General features: G+C 37.5%; 1 long non-coding RNA gene across 1 annotated transcript in view; it reads left to right on the top strand.

Annotated features, from left to right (window-relative positions):
• Window positions 1-1,900: 1,900 nt before the first annotated feature.
• LOC142059515 (uncharacterized) overlaps window positions 1,901-24,425 on the top strand; it is a 188,714-nt gene continuing 166,189 nt past the window's right edge. Inside the window, exon 1 of the long non-coding RNA XR_012661390.1 lies at window positions 1,901-2,051. This is a non-coding gene — a long non-coding RNA (uncharacterized LOC142059515). The remainder of the gene's footprint in view (window positions 2,052-24,425) is intronic.

Genomic DNA, 24,425 nt, shown 5'->3' with positions numbered 1-24,425 from the left:
CTAGTATTTCTTAGTAATTTGGGGCCAGATTTTTCAAAATATGTAGTCACCTGAAAAAAAATACAGGCTTTTCAGAAGTTCTATGTTTCACACTCCTGACCATATGTATCTAACTTGAGTACTTTTGTACTCCTTCAAGATATCTATTGGTATCACTAGGCATTTGGGGTCTATCCTTAGTGTCTGTGAAACCCGATTTTTAGCTACGTCTAAAAACATCACCTAGCGTCTGCTCTGGAGATTCTACCTATTGCAAATGCAAGCCATAAGATTTATTTCCAAACAACCTTTTTTTGCATTCTAAGCCATATAAAAAGAAGTAGGAAGTGTGCTTTTCCTTTTTAAATGTGTCATGAATATAGCTATGCTCTGGTCCTATACTGCTTCACTGAAATCAAATTGCTGCTGTTTCTCATGCCCTTGCCCATGGAAGCATGAGTTTTGGTAACAATTAGAGATGAACAGTTCCCTTACACACCAAGCTTTTAGGTGTTAGGCATTACCCACTGTTTCTGTTGGATTTACAAATCACTTCATTTTTCAGAAATGGATGGGAATGCTCTTAAATGGGGTGGAAAAGTTCTATTTTATGTCCTTTGTTTCCATTTAAAGCTTAAAAAGGGTACAGGTACAAGAAGTAAAAGGTCATGGCAAAAAAGTTAATAAAACCTACTCCGGTTTCTCAATTAAAACATTACACCAATGCAAAAAGTTTTAGTGATTTCTTTTCCGGTGGTATTGTTTTTTAATTTCTGTGCTGGTGTTTCCCCTCTAATAGGAATGTGTTCCTGCTTACACACAAATGTAATTTTTATATGCTTTCATACAGCACTTCAAAAACCATCCTGATTTTTAAGGCAGCTGTCTTAAGAATTGTGACTCTTGTTTCCCATGTGCTCGTGTATCTCTTTGTACAGGGGACAACATAACTACAACATAATTGGAAAACATTTGAATCAAAAAATATGGCTTTATTCCCAATAACTGCTGTGACTCCTACTCACAAGTCAGTGACTATAGCTAGAATTACTGCTCTACATATTTCAACACTTCATCTCTACTTTTAATTTATTTCTACATTGGGTAGGCAAAAACAGTATTTCTATTCAGAGAACAAAAACCTCACATCCATAGTTCAAATCTACCTCTAATCATTGGAGAAATGTGAACTCTGATGTATAGTGGTGCTATTAATAATATTTGAATGTGCACCGGGACTTTTTCAGCAATGATCTGTGTTTGCAGGTGGCTGAGTGCACTGTTTTAACCAGGTATTCAACATGTTTTTATTGTCTTATTACCCAGAAAACAGAATAGGAAACAGCCATGAGAAAGCTACTTTTCTAAAAAGAAAACCAACCAACCAACAAAACTCCAACCCAAAACCACCAACAAAACCCCCTTCCATTCAGTAGAAGAAACATTTATGAAGTATTGTGGCTGGTATTCCAGCTTTTCATACAGAAACCAGCAGCAGCATAATTCCATTTACATGGTTCCATCTGTTGTCCTCCCTGTCTCTTAAAGTTTCATACAAGCTTTGAAATGCATATTTTTAGGTTACAGGACTGAGGTGTTGTTCTTGCTACAATAGTATTGTTTCTCCTCAGTTGAAATGCCATAGTCAATTGTGCCATAACAAGTCTAAATCCTTAGATATGGGGACTTTAGCCATATGGAACACAGACTCAGCCTTTCATTTCTGTGGATATAAGTAAGGCTTTAGCATGGGAAGAGAACATGTCTATGGGATAGACACAGCCATAGCTGTACTCTGTATTCATGCTGTGTTCTATATCCTTCTCTGTCTGTCCTACAAACTGGAAACATGTGGTAATCATGTCTGTGGATTGTTATTGCTGTATTCTCTAATTCTGTTTTATTTGTAATTTTAGATGGACTCAAAGCCCTAGTCCCAGATTTACAGCAACATGGTGTGCTGTTGATTTCTCACAAAGAAGCCGTCAAAAACCAGCTCTGAGAAGCTTCTGCTGTGAAAGAAGTGACGTGTTTGCAACTCAGAAGCTAAGGAAGCTGCCAAAAACCATAAGGTAACATTTTAAATGAAAACACACAATTTTTTTCCTGAAGATGGCTGTATGCTGGGCAGACTCTCAGCGAGACAGCTTAGGAAAGAGTGTGTTTCCCCTGCAGCGAAAAGACTGCTACTAACTCTGAGCACTTTTACCACATCAAGTCAACAGTTTTCTTTCTTATAAATCCATTTATAACTTGGGGAGTGGAGAGAGGTTTTTTTCTGTTCTGCTGAAGGCATGGAAAAGCAGCGGGAACAGTTCAAAGACTTGCTAAATTCCTTGAAGTTTAATGGAATCAAAAGGATTCCTAAGAGATGGGACATACAAGCAACTGGTCGGGAGAGCTGTAGTTGTTTGCGGTCATCACAGGTATGATGACTGTGAGGTACAAAGCACCACCTATGAAATGTATCACCTCTCTTCTGTACTGGAAGCGGGACTGTGAAATAGCCAGTTTCACTGTTGTGAGGGGTTGTGCCTGTGGTCCAAAGGCCATAAGTGCTACAGCTTTGCCTAGAAAATGTCAGCTTAGATCTTCTGTTAGAAGAGAAGTAGTAGGAGCCTAGGTATTATTCCTTCAGCCATAAATTTCTGTGTGGAGAGAGTGTGTGTCTGTGCAAAACTCTTATGGAAGCTCTTGCTCTTAGGGAGTTGAGGTGTCTTTTATGCATTTTATACAGGAGAATGATGCAGGAAAATTATTTTGGTGTGCTGGCCTTGCTTCACAGGTCAGTGTGGCAGTAAGGTGAGGGTGCTGCCACTTCTCCAGCTCAAGCTATTCTGGGGACTTTGCGGTCTTAGCAGCATACGAAAGATTCAACCACTAAGAAAACACATATTGTGGAATATGGAAGTTGATATGATATGGAAGGTCTTCACTTTTATACCACCCTGACATGGATCACTTGGTCTTTGCCAGAATCAATTTAATTGTGACCTCTTTTGAAAGGCGTGGTGCATCTTTTGGAGAAAGTTGAAGATGCAACAGCCATGGGTAGTCACTGTCTTCATAGAGATAAGGGATTCACATAGAGATAATGTTAAAAAGATTTAAAAATAATTGCCTGCAGCAATTGTAAGGACATTTATTTGACAGTTTTCCCTAAAATTGTCTGTGTGATTACCCATTTTACAGATGCAGTTTCTGGTCCAACATTAGTGCTGTCACAATCAATTGACTACAATGAATGAGGTAGCTAGAGTGTTATTTAGACTGTACAAATAAGGCAGTTAGCCTTCTAGCTGCTAAGATTAACCCTTGAAAAATGGCATGAGTACAAAAATGCAGGTAGAAATATTTTGTTGCATGACTCTCATCTCTATGCTTGCTTATTCCTTTTCTTGTCCTCCCTCCTCCTTCCAAGACAGAAACCTACACATAAGGCTTGGCTGAGGCACAGCTGAAGACTTGAATTTAAAATAAGTAAAAAATAAACTGCTGATTAATTCACTGCAGCCTTTGTGCATGAGCAAGGTGTTGTGTTTCATGTTATGAGGTCTAATCACTGATCCCTGAGGAAATCACACCTTGTCTGTTCTTCACTTTCAAACCATTAATGTTTTACCAATCCTGAGTGAATACATAAACCTCTGGAACATTTTGAGTGTGGTGCATTTTAACATTGGGGTTTTTGTATGTAAAAGAATATAGATGTTTCTTTGTCTTCTGTGTGAAGTGCTAAGATCTGGTCTAGGTATTTACAGCAGAGGAAATCTTGTGGAGTTGTTTCCATTTCTGCTTTGAAATGTAGTTTGTAAGAAGGAGATACTTGCTCATACTTTACAACTTGTTAGTTAGGGTACTGTCCTGGGTGTGGGACAGCCAGAATAATATCACTGTAAATCATGTGCAAAGAGACCTTGCCAAGAATTGGGCAGAGCAGTCTTGCAGCCTTCCATGTTCACAAGGCCACACACGTTCTTATTTTATTCCTATGCATAATGGAAACCTCAAGATGTGACTCAAAATGGAATAGCAATTTTATTGACTCCAGGCAGTATCTCCATGCCCCTTAAGTCACTTCATACTTCTGTCACTTATTATGATATATGTGGCCTTGATTTGTGAGGGCAGCTGTTTTGTTAAATGCCCCAATTTTTCATTCCTTTTAATAACTATTGAACTGTGAGAAGGTACGGTGTAGGAAAAGAAAGCTAAGGAGGGAGGCATTTAAATGAAAATTCCACAAGAACATAGTCTCTTCCCTTAGCAAGAAAATACTTGTGAAAATGAACAAAATATGTTTTGGAATCTTATTTGGAATTAATATTATTTTCCTGCTGAGATGTTTAAATTAAATTTTTCACCTTCATAACTCTATATGCTTATATGATTTAAGGAGATCTAGAATTAGTGGCTATGGTTTTTGATAGATGTGTATTAATCATAATTTAAAGAATTCAGAGGTTTTGCAGACATGAGCATCACCTATAACACATGAGCATTCTAAGGATCATCTATGAAGAATTCAGTTATTTTTTCACTTCATGTAAGAGAGATGATAGGCTGGGGGTTATCAACATCTTTACTTTCCTATGAACAATAGTTCAGGAAGAGAAATGAATGAGTTAACTGAAGTGCATAAGTTGCTATTATGGAATCATGTTCTGTTTTGGGGATCAAACTACACTGAATGTATTACTGAACAATAGATTTGCTGTATAAACAATCCAGGTATGCTGACTTCTCTGGTCATTTCACATAGTATTATAGAACAGAGCTGTTGTTTTTCTTAACCCCACCTTTTAGATTCTGTTCAGTCTTAGGAAGTCAGGAATCACCAGTTTCTTTGATGCTTCTTTATTACTTTCCATACTTTCTTGATATTTCCATGCTAGAATTGTGTCCATCTCTTCATCTTTGAACTCATAAAAATGGACAAAATGTCTGGATTCTCATCTTACAGTCATTCTAAGTATGTATAGCACTTTTGACTTGATTATAATTGTTTCTCATTTACTCTAGTGCAATGGTGATTGGAACTAGGCTCCCAAACCCAGGTCTGTTAAACTTACAGCTGTGGTATATCTGTGAAGGTAAAGAAGCTGGCTTGTTGTATATGTTTGAAACAGTTCTTTTTCTTGCCAAAACCTTCACCCATGGTCAGGATGTATAAAGTACGATCAAATAAAAAAAATTTGTTTTGGATGCTTTGAACACATTTGAAGACCAGGCCCTGCCCATATTGATTTAGGCACCTAGATTCCGTGGTTGGTTTTGGCAGCTCTCTGAGAGGCAGATGGTTGTATAATGGAGTTCTTGTGTAAGATGGTGCTGATAACTGGTCCAAGAGGGTTAATCCTCCCTCTAAAAACCACTCACTGCTTTACTCATACAAGTACGTTGCTGGCTGCCTCTTCGGGTGCCCATTGTGAAGACATGTCAGCACTCCAATGGGCATTGATGTTTCAGGGGACTGTGTTCTGCTGCCACAGGACTTCAGTTGAAGGGATGCTGTGAACCTGACTTCTAGCAACCAAAGTCTGAAAGCAAAGTCTGATTTCTGAGCAACAACTTCCGTTTTATTTAAAAGCAATTCTTTCTTGTGCCAAGTCTCCTGTGTCCCTTGCATCTAGAAGTGTCAGAAGTTTAGGTATGTATAAATCAGGCACTACATTGTGCCTGTCATTTATTGTGGAAAAGGTTCATTTTAAATCCTCTTATATCTACTCTTCCTTAATAAACAAAACAAAAACCAGGTGCGATAGATTTGGCAGTAGACAGCAAGAATTTAAAATTCCTGAACAGAGAAAAAATATATCTTAAGGTACAATATTTGCTTTCAAATACTAATACTACTGCTAATAATAAACATTTTGGGTTTATATTGCCTTTTTCATCAGTAGTTCTCAAAGCACTTTTTATAAATAAGTTTGGCATTACTGTACTGTCTTGACAGTGGGAAAACATATGGACACCATAAGATCTGGCACCAAGATGACTTAATAGCTGGGTGGCAATTAGAGCCTAGCACCCTCTTCAAGACTGAAATGTTTTTCTTCTTTTCTTTCTCTTGGTAGCTTTGGATTGCCAGTATATTTATTTAGGAGATGGTAACCTGACTTCACTGACATTAATGTCAAAATGCTTAGAGAAGGATGTTATTTTTGGAGTAAAGTCCACTTGTACCTTGAGATGCCAAGACATTTGCAGGCCAAAGAATTCATCGGGCCATTTAAGTACAAATGCAGAGAGGCTGGTTTTACGCAGCATTGTGAGAATTAACTGCATTACTATTTTCAGCTGGAGCTGTTTATTGCTACCTTCTCCTAAAGAGCAAGCTTACTTTTAAGAATTGGAAACATTCTGATGGGAACTGTTCTGCTTCTGAAAATGTTGTCTGGCGTAATAAATATTTGGGTATGAAGGATAGAGGTAGATCTATCATAATTGCTTTAATAAAATGTGGACACAAGCAGACTTTTTAATCCATTATTTACTCAGTAGATGGTATCTAATTATTTAGGCAATTTTTAAAGTCAGTAATAGGCTTAACTAATTGCAGACTATATTTTGACTCATGCCAAACTCTCTTTTGTCTGAGTAATATATGAGAAACTTTGACTCTTTCATGGGTAAAATACCTTTCTGTTGTCAGTGACAGCTTTCCTAATTTAGTCACTTAGAATTCAGGGGTGGGGAGGGGAAGAATAATTAAATATGGTGCTCTTTACAATGGTCTTTTTACTGGTTCATTTCATGCTGTTTCTATCAACTTCTGGAAGCCGTATGGGGAATCCAAAGCTTCAGAAGCCTATTGGGCAGCTTTGTGTCCTGACTAACATTCCTTCTTTCAGTTAAAAAGATATTTACACAGGCTGCAAATGATCATACTCTTATTACTACTAATGAAACGCAGTTATCAGTATATTGACTTGGGCTCAAATAATTAACTCTTTCCTTTCCTTGAAATTTTTTGTGCATGTAAAAGTAGGCTGTGAGCTGATTATTCAAACATGTCAAATAGGCTTAACGTACTTTTGAGCAAGAACAATCTTGTAGTCCTTGATGCTACAGAGACTAGTCTCAGGACTGCCTTAAATTGCTCCTAATTGGTTCCATATAGAACAATTCCTAGTATCAAAGCAATTCTGAATTAGGGTAAATTTATTGTGTGATATAATAACAGCTTTAATGATAAGGGTGTTCTGCTGCATATCTCTATAAAGACAAACAAAGAGATCAATACTTAGCCCAATGTTATTCAATAATTCAATAATTCAAAAATTCAATAAGCAATCTGGATAACGGCATCAAGTGTAGCCTGATGAAGCTTGCGGACAACACCAAGTTGAGTGGGGAAGTAGACACTCCAGAAGGGAGAGCTGCTCTGCAGGGACATCTGGATAGGCTGGAAGAGTGGGCCAGCAAGAACATTAGCAAGTTCAACAAGGAGAATTGTAAGGTCTTGCACCTGGGAAAACATAATCTGGGAGTGCAGCACAGACTGGGAGCCACCTGGCTGGAGAGCAGCTCTGTGGAAAGGGACCTGGGGGCCCTGATGGACAGGAAGCTCAACATGAGCGAACAGTGTGCTGCTGTGGCCAAGAAGGCCAACAGGATGCCGGGTTGCATCAAAAAGGGCATCACCAGCAGAGAGAAAGAAGTCATTATCCCACTCTACTCAGCACTTGTCAGGCCACACCTGGAGTACTGTGTGCAGTTCTGGTCCCCGCTATACAAAAAGGATGTGGACAGGCTGGAAGGGGTGCAGAGAAGGGCCACCAAGATGATCAAAGGACTGGGAAGCCTGCCATATGGGGATAGGCTGGGAGAACTCTGTTCAGCCTTGAGAAAAGGAGGCTTAGAGGGGATCTCAGCACCACGCACCAGTACTTAAGGGGCAGCTACAAAGAAGACGGAGACTCCCTTTTTAAAAGGAGTCACATGGAGAGGACAAGGGGGAATGGGCACAAGTTGCTCTTGGGGAGATTCCGATTGGACAAAAGAGGAAAATTTTTCACAGTCAGAACAGTCAGCCATTGGAATAATCTCCCCAGGGAAGTGGTTGACTCGGCCACGTTGGACACCTTCAAGAGTTGCCTGGACAGGGTGCCGGGCCATCTTGTCTAGACTGTGCTCTTCTCAGAAAGGTTGGATTAGATGATCCCTGAGGTCCCTTCCAACCTCTGATTCTGTGATTCTGTGATTCTAGGACAAACATTTGTCCTAGCAGTGAGCTTAGATCTGTGTTTTTCCCACGTTTTCAGACATTTGGAATATTACTTCCAGATTTGACCTGTTAAAGTTGTGGTGGACAGGCAGGTTTTGTCTACATATTTGAGCCATAGAACCACACAGATCTGCACCCAGGATCATTAGAGCCCAGAGTTTTGTTTCAGACCTGTTGCTGTTTAATGTTTTCTAGTTTATTAATTGCAGAAGATGCATCTGTGCTGAACATAGACAACTGCTATACATAAGAGTTTTGTCACAATTCAGATAATTGCAACTACCTGAAAATGTTTCTCAGGACTCTACGGTAGGAAAATACTTTTAGCAGTTAATTCTACCTCCACCCCCTCCTTTTTATTAACTTTTTTTTTTTTTAATATGGAACATGCATGTGGGCTGACAAGTTTTATTTCAGCTGTAACCCCATGTAACAGAAAAAGAGCTGAGATATGAACACATAATGATTGCTTTTACAGTGGAAATCTTGACAGAACTTTAGGTCTGGTATAGTGGCACTAGGAGAATGTTCCTATAGCTGTTTTTATTAGATGGTAAAGAATAATCAAATTCTGATTACAAAAAAGTTTTATGAAAGGGTAACTCCTATGGCTGAGGTAAAAAACCAGGAGTATCATTGTCAGCTGGATTTCTTTTGTATTCCAAAATAATTTTATATGGATCAGGAACAAAGGTGAAAACAACAGGAGCAACTGAAGAGCCTGACCTATTGTAGGGGAATAATGATACATGTGCACACATCTGTCATCCAGAGGATTGTTTCATCACCCCAAAATCAAGGGGAACTTGGCTGCAAAATCAGTTTCTTTTCTCCTGCCCTCTTATTTCTAGTGTTCATTTGGAAGATTTAAAATCAATTCTGCATGTATTCAACAGCCTTAGAGCAATAATAATCCAAATCCAGGCTCCAAATCAATTTGTGGTCATTTAGAAAAGGGGAAAAAAAAAGTAAGAAGGGTGTATTTGGTGTTTTTTCTTCTTTTTCTTCCCCATATAGACAGAACATTGGTTAGGGAGCTTGTAACAGCACCTACCTGCAACCTTAGTCTGACTATCAAACTGCGTGTGTCTTGGTATTTTAGAACCATCTATAAATCTTGTGTCTCAAGACTCCTCCTTGAACCTGACAGAGAGTAGCATTGCGTAAAGTCATCGCTAGACGTCTCTTACAGTAAACGGATAAGCAGAAGTAGGTGGTAGAGTTGCGATGACTGTGTGTAATAGAGTGAGACTCTGCCAGGCTCCTCCTCTGTTTGTAGACTTGAAATGGTAAGGATTCCCCCTCAGCACTAGGAAAATGGTTCCAGTGCCTAGTTTTCCCAACTGCTAATTTAAAAAGAAAATAAATGTTTTATTTCTAGGGAAACCTGTCTCGTTCAGCTTGCAGCTTTCATTTCTTCCTAGCTTTTTGTGATTAATACCTGGTATTGGACTTCTTTCCCTGTTATTACATGCTCTTAACTATCTCCTGATTAATGAGATGCATGGAATTTGTCAAACGTCTCACTGTAAGATAAGGCCTTCTTATTTTTTAATGTCATATTCATTAAATGACTACTAGAATGGACATAATATTTTCTTGAAAGGTCTTGCCCTGTAGTGAGTGCACAGGACTTGTGGACTTGCACTTTGTATTGAGCCTAGGATGTGCAAGTGTTGTGGTTTAACCCTAGCCAGCAACTAAGCACCACACAGCCGCTCACTCACTCCTTCCCACTGGGATGGGGAGGAGAATCAGAAGAGTAAAATTGAGAAAACTCGTGGGTTGAGATGAAGACAGTTTAATAGTTAAAGCAAAAGCTGCACATGCAAGCAAAGCAAAAAAATGAATTCATTACTTTCCATCAGCAGGCAGGTGTTCAACTGTCTCCAGGAAAGCAGTGCTCCATCACACGTAACGGTTACTTGGGAAGACAAAACGCTTTATATGCTGAGCATGACGTCATATGGTGTGGAATATCCCTTGGGTCACTTAGGGTCAGCTGTCCCAGCTGTGTCCCCTCCCAACTCCTTGCGCACCCCCAGCCTGCTCGCTGGTCGGTTAGGGTGAGAGACAGAAAAGGCCTTGACTCTGTGCAAGCAGTGCTCAGCAGTAACGGAAACATCCCTGTATTATCAACACTGTTTTCAGCAGAAGCCCGAAACATATTCACATACAAGCTACTAGGGAAAAAATTAACTCTATCCCAGGCAAAACCCACACAGCAAGCTGTAAAGGTGTCATTCCAAAGTTCATTCTAAGCAGTAGCTCTCTTGAATTTAGACATTGAAGAAAGCTGCTGCTTTCTACCAAACTTCCTTGAATAATCTCTGAGTGATGTGCTGAAAAGGGTAAAGCAAATGTAGAAAATAAAACTCTGAATGGAAGAACTGAGCAGTCAGAAGTCTCATCAGAGCTGTACAGAAGGGTTAAATATAGCTTCAATTTTATTTTGTAAGCACTATTGACCAGCAAAAGGAGGTAGTCAGAGGTTAGCCTAACTTATGGCAGCAGTAGATTCTTAAGCAGCTTGAAATCTGCAATATATTTTGCTAGTTCTGGTAGAGTAGACTAATTATGAAACCATACGGGAGACATCAGAATGCTGTGTGGCCACATATATTTGACATGGAGTGATGTCTTTTAAACAGAATTTAAAAAAATACTGAAAATTCAGAAGACTTCATTTCATCAGTCATAGATCAATCTCACTGTGGTAAGTGGGAAGAGATGTTGCTAACCTAAAAAAAGAAAATAGACTGCTTCTGCACTCTCAAAGACACTACTGAAAAACTTCCGAGTAATGAGACAAAGTTGATAGACTTTGACAGGGAAAGGAAAGAATTCAGTCAAGACTGAAGTGTGTGACAGTGGGACAGTTGCTCAGCTAGGTTAGTGAAGGACTCACTTGAAATAAATAAATAAATCCTTATACTAGATGACGTATTACTCATTAGTAGTCTTTTTTTTTTGCTTTTTTGTTAGGTTTGCTCACCCCAAACATGCTCCCAAAAATAAATTAATTAGTTTTCTGTATGTTTAGTAGAAGTTACAATAACATACCCCACTAATTTTATCTGTAAAATTATGAAGCACTTCACAGTAGCTATGATTTCTCAACATGGACTTAATTTTCTCATCCATATTATTTTTCTCATCAAGAAATACAGGTCTGACCAAGGAATGGAGCTATAAAGCTATGTTGGCTGGCATTATTAATCTTTAATTATTTTTCACTTGCATTTATTATCAGCTTTTCCATGGTTTTCCTGAGAGGTCATATCAACCTACATCAAATTGTTATTTGTTCATTCTCCATTCATTTATGATTCTAAAACATTTTTGGTTGCTTTCTTCCTCTCCTTCCCTTTTTCCCCCTCTTCTCTGGAATTTGTCATGTTCCAAAAATTGCCAGACTTAACAATAATGCTTTAAATTTCCACAGGCTATTCTTTTATTTTGCTTTAGAGGGAAAAATTATTCTATAGAGTTAAGAACGCTGAGTTAATTTTAAGCATCTTTCATATTCACCAGCAAAATGGAAAACAATGCTTAGCCATAAAGTGGGAGTACAATGCCTTGGGTTTGACCTTATACTAATAGAAAGATTTGCCTTTTCCTAATCTTAATTTCTGTTTGATTTTTCTGTACCAATATCAGATCTGTACCTTTGAAGGCTAACAGTGATAATGAGGAAGATCATCAATACAGAAAACCAGGAGGGTTTTGCAAGCCATTCCACTGTGTGATCATATAAGGACTGATTTCCAAACTTGAAGATCAGAGCTAAGACTGCTGACAAATAATATTGTTGCAGGGTAAAACAGCGTAAGTGAACTCAAAATTGAGCCTAATTCATATGACTGTCACATGACAATGAAAGGTTTGAAACATTCTAAATTTAAATGAATTCCTAATTGCTGTATGTGTATTTTTAACAGAGGGTAAAACTGTTAAATGTGAGAACTAGAGTTTCAGATTTCATGTTGTCTAACAGCTGGCTAAAGTTCTTGGACCGACACAAAATCATCCATGATAACATATAAACTGAAGCAAAGTATAATCAACTTAATTTTTTTCTGTTATAAGTAACTTATCTAAGGCTCCTTGTAAATACTGTATGGCATATTTTACTATCTTGAGTGATGGCTATATTGGTGTAGCAGCTTTTAGGAACCTTTGGGGGTTTTTTGGATAAAGTTTCTCAAGGCCCTTCAAACAACTATCATTCACATAATCCTTGTTGTCTTTAAGTTATGATAACATTCCTTCTTGTCACATCACACAGATGGTAATGAAAGGGAAAGATTAACCACCTGGTTACCAACGTCCATTTACTACTAAATGATAATAACTGCAAATCAAAGTGAAAGGTATTGCGCACTTTAGGTTGGTACATCACAGCAGCGACTTCACTTGACAGATATGCCCATTATCACCTTAATCCTCAGAAGAGTGTGAGCATGAGAAAACTTGTTCAATCCGTAGTTAAGCAGTAATGGTGGTTACTGTATTTTCTCATTGCAGTAGACTTGTTTTCATTAACATTCTAGCTTGATTTTTTCCCCATTCAGCCTACTCTTGTTTGATTGACACTAGCTTTGTAGCTTCTCAGAAGATGGGTTGTATCTAAGCATTCAATTTAGCCCTGCAAATGGGTTCCTTCTTACCTTTATTTTTCATTCAGTACAACTTTTTGAGAGTTGTGTTTCTTTTCTACAGTATTTTCTGAGACTTAAACCTTTAAGACCAACAATATTATTACATCAGTCAAGTGCCAGCAGGAAAGTATCTTAAAAACGGAGGGAAAAAAGTAGTCTATAATCCACCTTGACTAATGTTTGTCAGACCAAAGAAAAGGAAAATTTAGCAAATAGAATTTTTTAAGGACTGGGCAGGAGGGAGGAAGGGGGATATTTAATAAAGATCAGGAAATTCAGAAGAGCTTGGAAAAGTGTTTTTTTCCAGATGTTGTAATGTGAGGAGGCTACATGGTAAGTTTATTTGCAGAAATTCCTCTCACACTGATTTCTGTGTTTTGGAAAGAACTTGTTTTGGAATTTGTTTCCATAAACATCTTGATTTAAATATTTCACATATATCAATGGCAAATTTGTTGGAAGAAGAATAACGTAGAGGCGGTTATGAAAACTAAATTTGAATGTTATATTAAACATGACCTTTTTCCTTCTCTCCTGTCCTTTCATAGAGGTGGGCAGATGCCCTTGAAGGCTCTGGTATTTGTCAGGGTCATGCGGATAAAACAAAAGGTGGGGCTAAGTCTTAAGATGAATCCTTTCAAGGAGCTGTATGTGGAAGGGGGACCATTAACTCTTCTGGGAAGGAATGCAGGAGTAGCAATACCTGCCCTGGCCTTTTGGGGAGTTTTGTAACATTAGAATGAGATAAGGGGAGGGAGAGAGGGATAGAAAGACCAGGCCTTGAACAGACCCAAGGATGCTGAAATGAAATGGCTTGGGCTGGTATTAAGGCTCTTTAACTCTGCAGCTGAGTGTTCCTGGAATGGGAAATTTAGAGAATCATAGTTACCATCTGCTCTAAGTATTGCTTCAGAAACTTTGTGTAATGAATAGGGCTGCTGGTGAAAGGTGCCTGCTGTGGGTCTGGTTGCAGAACATAATGACAAAAGAATTACGGGCAGCCCTGTCAGACATCCCTGATTTGTACAGCCTGTATGTTCTGTCTAAATTATCTCTAGGATTTTCTTGGCAGTGCAATTCTGTGTTGTTGCCTGCTCACTATAAGCCTTCTAGTACACAGGTATCAGGCCTCACTTCAAAACAAGAAATGGGAAGTTCCACAAATTTCACTTGCTGTGAAAATGTTAAGTTGTATATTACATTGTCAAACATTATGACTTCACAAAATTAAACAAAAGATAATATGATATGATATATCCCTTTTATAGAAATTAAGATACCATATCTTGTATTTTTTCTCCCAATCCTCTATTTTTATAACACTTATATTATCATAATGGTCCAGAATATTTTTATTAAATTAAATGTTTTATATGGTAAGATCTCTTGTCTCCAAGGTATTTATTTTAATAATTTAAGCAGTAGCCATATGGTGAAATTATTTTCAAAATTATTTTATGTTTGTTTAAATTACTCTAATGATTACTGTTTGGAGTAAGTAGCATAGTACACAGCAGTAGACACTATGCTTTTATCTGAGGATATATAAAGGCACAGGCTATGTTGTTTTATTTGAAAAATGGTGTGTAATTATGGAAATAAAGAAAACGTTAGAACAGATGAGGCAGTGTCACTTGTACTCACTCAGCCTTTGTGTTTTGAGAAACTGGGTTTCTCAGAGCATAAATTCTTTATGTGTGAAATTGTGAGCCTTCTTCCACAGGATGGTCCTGCTTTCTATTTTTTTCAAAGAAAAGAAAAATGCAGAAATCTTCCCTACAAGGTGGACTTTCCAGCATGTTCAATCCTTGAATACTTTACAAGTTTTCTAACACAAAACAAATAAAACCCCACCAAAACAAAACAAAAAGTCAAACCCCAAATCAAGTAACAAACAAACCCCCAAACCCCAAACCAAACCAAAAATGCCTACTTCCAGGACATTTCTTCCCAAAGAGGTATTGTGACATGTCTCATTTTTATGAAACAGGCCAAGAGTTTCTATTTATGTCTTTAGCTAGTCTTGGCCTTGAAGGCATATTGTGGCATAAGATATATTTGATAAGTATTATTTTATGTTTCTTATTCACTGCTTACTATAAATGTCCTTGATGTCAGGCGGCTACTAACTGAAAAACTTGGCTCTTAGAAAGCTGTGTACTCCCTCAGGAAGCACTGTGCTTTTAAAGCAAATGCCCCTACCATCTGTGGCTGGCCTATCTTATGACAGGATGGTGGCACACCTTTCTGAAGAAGTCTAAGTAGTTGTAGGAAGCATGGTTTGGTCAACTTCTCTCTATTTATAGGTAAGGACAGCACAATCCTAACTATTCTGAGAGGTATGGAGGACTTTAGTCAGTATTCTTCAAATAATTAGACAGAATAAAATCAGAGTTTCTTTTTAATTCCTAATTGAGAGCTGTAATTCTGAGAGATGAAATGTTGTTGTGGGAAATAATCTTGTAAAGTATGGGGAAAGGATCCAAAAATTTAAAACCCTGTCCTGAAACCAGTTTTTGAATCCCAAAAGACCATTGCTGTTGAATAAACAGTTGTGAAAGAACTGGGTGGGAGATCTTATGCTTTTGAGAAGTCTTAGACGCTGAGCCCTAAAAATCACGTAGCAGTCTTCTCGTATTATGTTCTGTATCCTCAGATAATTAATGTTGTCCAGCATAGATCTCATGAAATGGTATAAAATTTGTGCAATATCCAAAGGATTTTGATTTACTCTGTTTGAAAATCCTACATAGGCTTGTCCTAATTACAGCTACTGTGTCCACATTTTCAGTGTTCCTTAGAATTAATTTTTAAAAATGCTACCAAGAAGTTGCTCACCTTTTACTATTTGATCTCTGGTAGCATCTGAAGGCCCTTTGAAAGACGCTGGGTAAATGCATAATAACAGACCTGATTAAAAAAAGGTTCATTTTTGTGTTTTCACATTGAGTAGAACTGCTTTGCTGAAACAAAACTGTTTCTCAGCATCAAGATGGGATGCTGGTGATGGGAAAGGGAGAGCCAGAAAAAGTCACAATCCAGTTATTAAGATATTCACTAGAGATGTGGCATAAGCCAAGCTCAGGTTTCAAGGCTCAAATCAGATGTTACTTAAACTTCCATCTTCCATGTGCTGCCCGAGTGCCATAACCACTAGGCTATTATGGGGCATACAAGTGTGTCTTTCTGGCCTTTATACAACTTTGCAATGAGCTCAGTTCTATCTTGAGAGAGCAAAGGAAGTGGTAAGTTTTCATTATTCCCCCTGTCTCCCCTGCCAATGGAATTGTTGTTTTCTAGGCAGCCAATTCCCTGATTACTCTCCTATTGAGAGATTCAGTAACTTGTCAAAGGTCTGTTGTATAGGCAGGAACAGAGCCAAGCTATGTGTGCCAGTGCAGAGTGTTAAGCCCACAGCAATTCCTCTTTCATTCCTGTTTGTCTTTTGCTGTACAATGTGGTGTGTCTGATCAACTAAGGTGTACAGTACTGTGCATATTTTCTGAATTAGTAATAAAACTTTTATATTAAGAATGATTGTTTTTACAGTTATAAAATTTGCTTTTTTTCCTGTAAGTATATCAGCATAAAATCCAAGCATTCTTGTGGAACTGATAATTCCATGCAGATCAGTGAAATTAATGTGTTCCTGAAAACTCATAATATGTTTTTGTATTGGCAGACATTTGCATTACCTGGGTATAGTACTGAACCTATTCTCCAGAACAAAACCAGACTCCAGACTTCAGTCATGAAATAGTCATATTTAAACGGGAGACAGGGCTCAAAATGCCCCCATCTTATCTCAATACTTCTCAGTACAATTTGTACTTTCATTGTTTGCTCTTATTTAATAAGAAACCTTCCTAAATCCTAAGACTTGAATAAATGAATATTTAATTTAAGTAGAATGGTAAACTATCAGAGTTTGTGTATGCCTGGGGTTATCCACTGGTTACTATAGCTCTGAAAGTTCACTGTGAAGCACAGATTAAACTACCAAGCATTTATTTAAATGTTATGGCCTGCCCAGTAGAGTCATCAGGCAGCTGGAGGGATAGACTTAGATGTATTTAGTTTCTGCTAAGAAACACAGCAAAAATCTACATAGCAATTCTTTACCTGTGTGATAGAAGTGGAGCCTCAGAATTTGTGTTTTCGAAGAGAAATGGGTCATACGCAGTTCATTTGCAGTTCTCCTTTGAGGTACAGTTCTCTGATGTGATTACTGTTAGCAGCGTAATACCTCAGCTTCCTCTGTTACTGTAAAAGCAGCACGTAAAATCAAGGAGAAATATTATCTGTCTCAGTCAAAATGATTGTTGGGGTGAGAGGTTTCTTCTGGAGAGGTGTAGGGCGAGAGCATGTTGCGCTTTAGTTCCTCCATGAAAGTAATTTCAGGCCTCTGTTGTTCTGATAGCACCCTTTCCAAAAGGGTGCCAAAAATCCTTCACCAATTCCTTCACCAGGCCTGCTGAACAGAGGAGTGGAAAGAGGAGGTGGACCCATGTAAAGGGCTGGAAAATATTATTCTTCATAAAAAGGGCCAGACTGACAAAGTCTTGAATGTATTACAGCTTGCTTCTGGGAAGGTAAAACAGCAGGGGAAGGTACAAGGGCAAGCTGCCTCTGGGACAGGTGTCATGTTAACACCACAATTGCTTTACAGTTGAAACGCAGCCATCTCTTGTTTCTTCTAAACACTTAGGGAAAAGTAGTAAGTACAGACTATGGGATGGAGAACTCATTTTGGAATTCCTGGAGGAATTTGCTCATGAAAAAAAGATTATCTAAGCTGCATTTAGCTAACCCATCAGAATGTCTTCTGTAAACCAAGTTTTGACCATAGTTTCCTTAAACACTGTGCTGGTATGCCCCTCTAACACACACTACTTCTGTAGTGCCTTTTTTTTTGTTGTTGTTAAAATGACAAAAAAAATCTATGAAGACTAGCGTGATGTTACACTTTTTACTTGTTCATCTGGTCACATGAATTTTAAAGAATTTTTTTCACAGTTAAAATATTACTTGTTTTGAAACAACATTCTTGGAGGGATTTTGATAATGATTCTTAAAAATATTTATAAAACCAGACATTTAAGAATCATTTTTTGATGACTGAGATCTTAATAAAAATTTCTTCTCAATGCATCAGTATTCACTGAAAAATATTTAGAAGAAAACGAATATTTGATTGTGGTAATACATTTATGCATTTTTACTGGGAGACATCTCGATGTAGGTTGACTGTTGCTTTTTAGGAACATGTATTTCAAAAGCTTTTACTTACAATTGGATAAGGGCTTATCTTTTCCTTAATTTGTTTTCCATATGTTATAATTTGTCCAGACAAAGATGGAGATGATGTACAATTTAGGCACTAATTTGACTGTAGTATTTAAACTTGTCCTGAGGATAAATTTTTTGGTGGGCTTGGTTAGCCCATATAATTTAAGACATTGTATTTCAGACCAAAGTTTGCCTCTTTCTATGAATTTCTCCTAAGAATTGTAGAAGTAAAGCAAATCCCTTTTGTGGGGATCAAATAACTCTTTCCTTGTTCATATGAGAAATATCATATCCTTTATAGAAAAGTTATAAAAAGCATATTTAGCTGCTGAGTGGATTAATCCTTTATGGTTTCTATTCACCATGTAAAATAGTGTAATTACAATCCCCCTGATTAAACTAGAATAATTCCCTGGAATTAAAATGTACTATTTCTTTTGTATTTTATCTTCATTTTTAATTTAGGTTAATCTGTAAATGGAACACCATTTTGAAAAGAAAGCTCCTAGGTTTGTTGCGAAATCACTCATTTATAATTGTCAGATCAAAAAAGAAAAAACCAATAACATCTGTTTTGAAATTCTTAGAATCTGCACCAGTTTTCTCATAGTTTAGGGGTCTCGGAGTCCTTTTGAGTAAACTTACTATTAATAACAAATGAAAATATGCCCACTTTTCTTTAGATGAACTGGCAGAGAGTCTGGATTCTGTGTACAAAGTATATAATCTTAAATGATGCATTATTACCTGAATTTTAAATTATAAGGCACTTCATCCTATGCCAGATGAACAGCTACTGTACATTGCATCAAATGAGGAAACTGAAGTAAAGCTCAGGACTTTGTAAGAAAACTTGATCCCTGGCTTTTTGTTGTTGTTTAAATGTAATAATGTAATTTACTTCAGAAATCTTTCTCCACTCCTCAACCTCTGCCAATCAGGTGGTATGATTAAAGATTCTACCCTATTTTGTTTTCTTGTATGTGAATCAAAGGTGGCACAGTGTAATCAGCAGAACCTGGCTGGGAGGTAAATCCCCTTCGAGGACTGGTGTTTCTACACTGTCGCTGCTTCTCGGTGAGATTACAGGAGAATGATGTTTTGGATGGTTGGTCAACCTTAACAGGTCTGTGGTACAGCTGGTTACAGAATCTACTGCAGAACCTGAGCATTTCTGTTTAATTCTGAACACGGAGACAAACCTGAGATACTGTATCTGAAACCTGATTTTAACTCGCTATGGTTTCATACGCATGTCAATATTCTCTCCTCTGTAATGGTAATCCATAGCTAAAGAAAAGGTAAATTTATATGGAAAATTTTTTATCAAAACACAAACTTTTCTTTCCTAGGCTTGCATCCTCAGATTGTATTTATTGGCTTTAATTGGATATTATTGCATACTGCATTCTAGGCTGAATGTTTTTTGCTACTATCTGCCTCTGTATTTGCTTTTCAAATTCAATTTTCTCTACCAAAGAGAGTGAGGAGGCTATTTAACACAATATTTATTCAGAATACTGATTATATAGCATCGCCTACCCCCTCCCATCTTTGAGACACTTAATTCCCTGATGAACTATACCAGTAATAAGAATCATAAACTGTGTCAGTAATAGACAGCTGAGCTGATAGGCTTCATATATGGAAAAATACCTTCTTTCAAGTGCTTTCATCATGATAGACACAGAAATTAAGACTGAAATTAAAAAGAAGAACCTCAGGGATATTTTCTTTTTTAAAAAATGCCTCCTTACATGACTCGGTTTAGTTATTTTAGCACTATAAATAATGTATTGTTTGTTGTAAACAGCTTACTAATTGATGTTAATGGGAAGTAACTGTATTGCAAATAGTTCACACTATGGTACTACGTTAACATCTACCCTCTGGCTACAAAATTTATTGGTGTGCTGGGCCAGTGTTATGCACTCAAATGTTAGTTGGTACTTCAAATATAGACACTGAACACAGGGATGAAAAAGTGTGCAGGTTTTTTCATTCCCTGCTTCTCTAAGCAAAATTCTTCTCTGACAATATTTAACACTACCAGGAAATGCTGTTAAAATGTAGGATCATTGCAGAAAGTATAATTTCCCACTTATGCTGACATTGTGATCTACAGTGGACAGTGTCATAAGTAAGTAAGATTAGTTCAACAGTATATAACAGGTGGCTCCAGTGCAGGCTAAAAATCCTCCCAATATGCTAGACCCCTTTTCCTGCAGAAGAAAACCCTTTCCAGTCATCTTCTAAAGAATGTTTTAATGAAAATTTGGTTCCTTCTGGCTTTTTCATGGGTATGGAAGGGGAGAAAGTGTGTAAAGATCTCATCATCTTCTAGCTAATTTATTGCTCCAACAGAAGTGAGGTGCATATGGGTTCTTTCCTCCATATTTCCTGGAAGGAATATGTTGTCCATTGCAATGATTTTGGAGAGGGCAAAGCTGTAATTTCACTATAACTTCCTCCTGAGTGGGGGTGACAAGCCAGTGACTGAAAAAAGTCTGAAGTTGACTTTTGGTCAAAAAGGTTCTCTTACACTCTAAAGAGTGATCCTGCTATATCCACAATTCCCCTAGCTCCATACAACTATATGCTTCACAGTTTTCTGGGTTGCTCAGTCCAGATCCAAGGGATTTACCATTTGACAGACAGCAGCTGTTTCCATGCTTCATGGAGAATCTGAAACATAGGAGAATTCCAGGATGTACTCTACAAGCAAATAATGGTCTGCTCAGGCAGGCGTTTGCCCGTTGAAGGCAGTGCTAAGTGCTTCCTGAGATGAGTTGTCTTGGTGAAGGAAAGGTCACTGCTTCCAGAACTCAGCACTGTCTCTTGCTTGATGCACAGCAGTCATTTCTTGAAACAAACTTCTGTATTTTGAAAGGTTTCCCCGCTTAGTTCTGCTGCACCATTATAAGGAAAGCACAAATTCCGCTCCTATTAGGCAGAACGCTGCCAGGGTACAGTTTAGTGGTACAGTTGTACGGTTACGGAGTAGTTTGTAGCTGAACATTGAATACCTTTGTTTGTACTTAGGTCAGATTCACTATGTGGAAATAGAACATTTATACTATCAAAGAGTCTGTTTTTATATTTTCCATTAATTAGACCTTAATGTTGCTTTCTGCCATTCTGTATTTCCTAGTGCTGACATAATAATGGATTCAGTATGGTTCCAACAGGGAAAATAACATACCTACTATTTTATGAACTCCTTTAGAATTATTATATATTTATTTTCTATGGTTTTCAGGCTACTGTCGCCCTGATTTTTCTTGTTTACTTGTAAAAACGAAGTAGCAGTATTGCAAATTTTTACCTTTATGCCTTAATTATGGTGTATATTGTTTTATGTCTTTGAGCTCTTCTAGTTAGGGAGGAAGTTAACTGTGGTGGTGAAAACTTGTGCCAAGTGCACTTGACAGCTTAATAATTTTCAGTTGATGTCCTCAGATTCTGATATGCATTTTTGTTCTCCTGTCTAATTATAGCACTGGAAGAAAAGTGTACAATATTTTGCCACAATAGCTTGATGATGAAGGAGGAGGATACTATAGAGCAGCAGGAGCTCTGTCTTACTTTTTTGAGTAAATCACAAAATATCTCTGTTGTATGTTGTCACAGAAGAGAATCTGAGTCTCTCTTTTAATACTTGATAAGGAACTTCTCTAAAATGAGGAAACAATTTAATCTTGGTTATATTTTCTCACTATAGAGTTGCTGCATAATCTTGTTTGGCGGTTTTCCTAGCTGCAGGTTTACAGAGTTAGTGTACGCATCCTCATGCGCTACCATCTTAGCTTACAGCTGAATGCTATTTTTCTTTTGTTAGATTTTGAGTAACAAATCAGTAAACACGCTAAAATGTCTGTACCAAAGGCCCATTCCACAGCTTCTCCACTTTTGACTTTATGCTTAATAGGTACAACCCAAGGAGAAAATACAAGTAAATGATGCAATCCCTGTGCAGAAATTAAGACAGGAAGGATGTTTGAAGGATGAATGCCAAATACTCTTTTTAACTGTTTAGTTTACTCTTCAGCTACTGGCGAGTTGAAGAGAGGAAATTAGCTGGAACTAAAGGATGATTTGAAAAAAAGACTCACCTGCTGAAGGTCACGTAAGAAGAAGTTTAGACAGAAGCATCTTGTTTAATACAAATTGTATCTATCCACACTAATCCATGTGGATAACACACTTAGGATTCTCACTGACAGGAGGTCATACGCCATCTGTATTTGATTGAATAACATTGTATCAAAGTCAACATGCACAGGGCCTACCAGAAGTTATCAGAATTATCATTTCAATTAAACAGATGGCTGAGGAATCAAATGAAGAGCCTTTGAGTGATGGGTACAGAATCAATAATGTCTTTCTGGGCTTTATTGATTTATCTTTGTCCAGGCGGTAGAATTGATTTATGTCTCCAGCTTTATTTTGATAAGTCAATGATAGCTCAACTATTCCTAAATTAATGTCTTCTTTTTGTGGGGCTTACATATTTTTTTTTCCTTCTGGTGAAGAGAGAGAATTTTACATCAAGCCAAACTGATTTTGCTAAGTAATTCTGTGGCTAACAGGGTATCATAAATCAAGCAGAAGGATGGTCTCTGTAGTTCACATGGGATGGATGACTTAGAATTGTGGAAAAGGCATTTATTTATTTAACCAGTCAGATGGTATTGCATTTTTCCTCTTTGTGCTAACAGACCAGTTGACATTTGTAAGCAGACAGGATTCTTGCTGTGAAGAATGCAGTAATGTGAGGATTGTAATGTCTTTCCACAAATAACAGTTGAAAAAGAGGAGAAAAATGTGTCTGTGTGTGAAAGAAGGAGAAGAAGGGCAGTCCGATTCCACAAATAAGCTGCTTCTACCATATGGTGCGTTCCAAAAGTATGTGAAGTGGCATAACATGTGGAATTCATAATCTTGCGTTTATCAGAGCCTGGTGTGGTACTAGCTTGCCTTTTACAAACCTAGATCCTAGTCGCGGTTTTGTTGCTGTTAGAAATGTCCATATTAGTGAAAGTTGGTTTTGTTTTGTTTTGTTTTCCCCCTTGGCTCATTGGAATATCGATAATGGTTTTACAAGCAATGTAAGGAATGTTCACAGCTGCTTGCTTGCTTTTTTCTTTTAAAGTATATGCCCTTTAAAGTTCCTAGGAATAGTTATGTTTTTTCTTTTAAAACATGCAGATGTGAAAAATACCAGCAATACCTTACCCCTCCCCCGCCGATCTCCTGTCTACCATTTTTCAGTACCAAACCCAGGTAGATTGCTCAGTAAAATCTGAGTAAGTGGAACCTGTGGCCAGATCTGATGGTAAATGAACATGGGAGCTGCTGAGGCAACAAGGAATTATGGTTGACACTTAAATTTTTATTGGTTTAGTAATTAGATTAAAGTAGCTCTTACAGGGTGTAGCCAAGCTGTACTTTCCTGTTAACACATGCTTTAAAAAACATGGTGCAACCTTGTACAATCTCATGTAGACCTTCTCATAATTTATGCTTTTGACAGTCTTCATATATCAAGAAGAACATGGCTACAAGTTTTTTCAACTATTTAAATCTGCATATATTTTTTTTTAGAAATGGAGAGGGAAAAGTAGTAGTGAAATGCAGTGTGTTTGGAAGGAACATCAGGACATCTGGATTGTAATTCGAGCACTGCCTGACTTGAATATACAGGTAAATGACTTAATTTCTCTTGTCTTCATCGGTGACTAAAAGGATAAGTAGGTCCAGAATTGCTAACTCCTACGTGGTTTTGTTCTTTTTTTTTTTTTAAGTCTCTCTAATTTTGGTGGTAGTTTAGGGTCTGAATTCCTTTGGCATATAGGTCCATATCTGTAATTACCTTTATCAGGGAGAGCTTTGTGGTTTAATTTGTGCCAGATTTGTTGAAGGTCATAAATTCAAAGCACTGTTATTACTGGGTAGGCAGAATAGAACTTTTACATTTTAAAAAAATCTACTTTTGAAGAGGGGGAAAAGCTAATTATGTGATTGATCTTAAAAGACATAATAAAGGAGAAACAATACATGAACAAACTAAAAAAAAAAAGGTTTATTGAAATGAGGAGATTAGAAGAAAAAGCACTTTGTCAACCAAAATGCATGGTTCTTCATGAAAGTTAAACCACTGTATCTTATGATTGATTATTCATCATAATTATCATTATTAAGTGGCATTTGAGGCTTGTGTAACTTAATATTCCAGATTAGCTTTTCTGTGAAAACATAAACAGATA

Source organism: Phalacrocorax aristotelis, chromosome 7, assembly GCF_949628215.1.
Source record: "Phalacrocorax aristotelis chromosome 7, bGulAri2.1, whole genome shotgun sequence".
NCBI lineage: Eukaryota > Metazoa > Chordata > Aves > Suliformes > Phalacrocoracidae > Phalacrocorax > Phalacrocorax aristotelis.
Note: the sequence above shows the minus strand (reverse complement) of the source record. Positions and strands in the feature narration are given on the sequence as shown.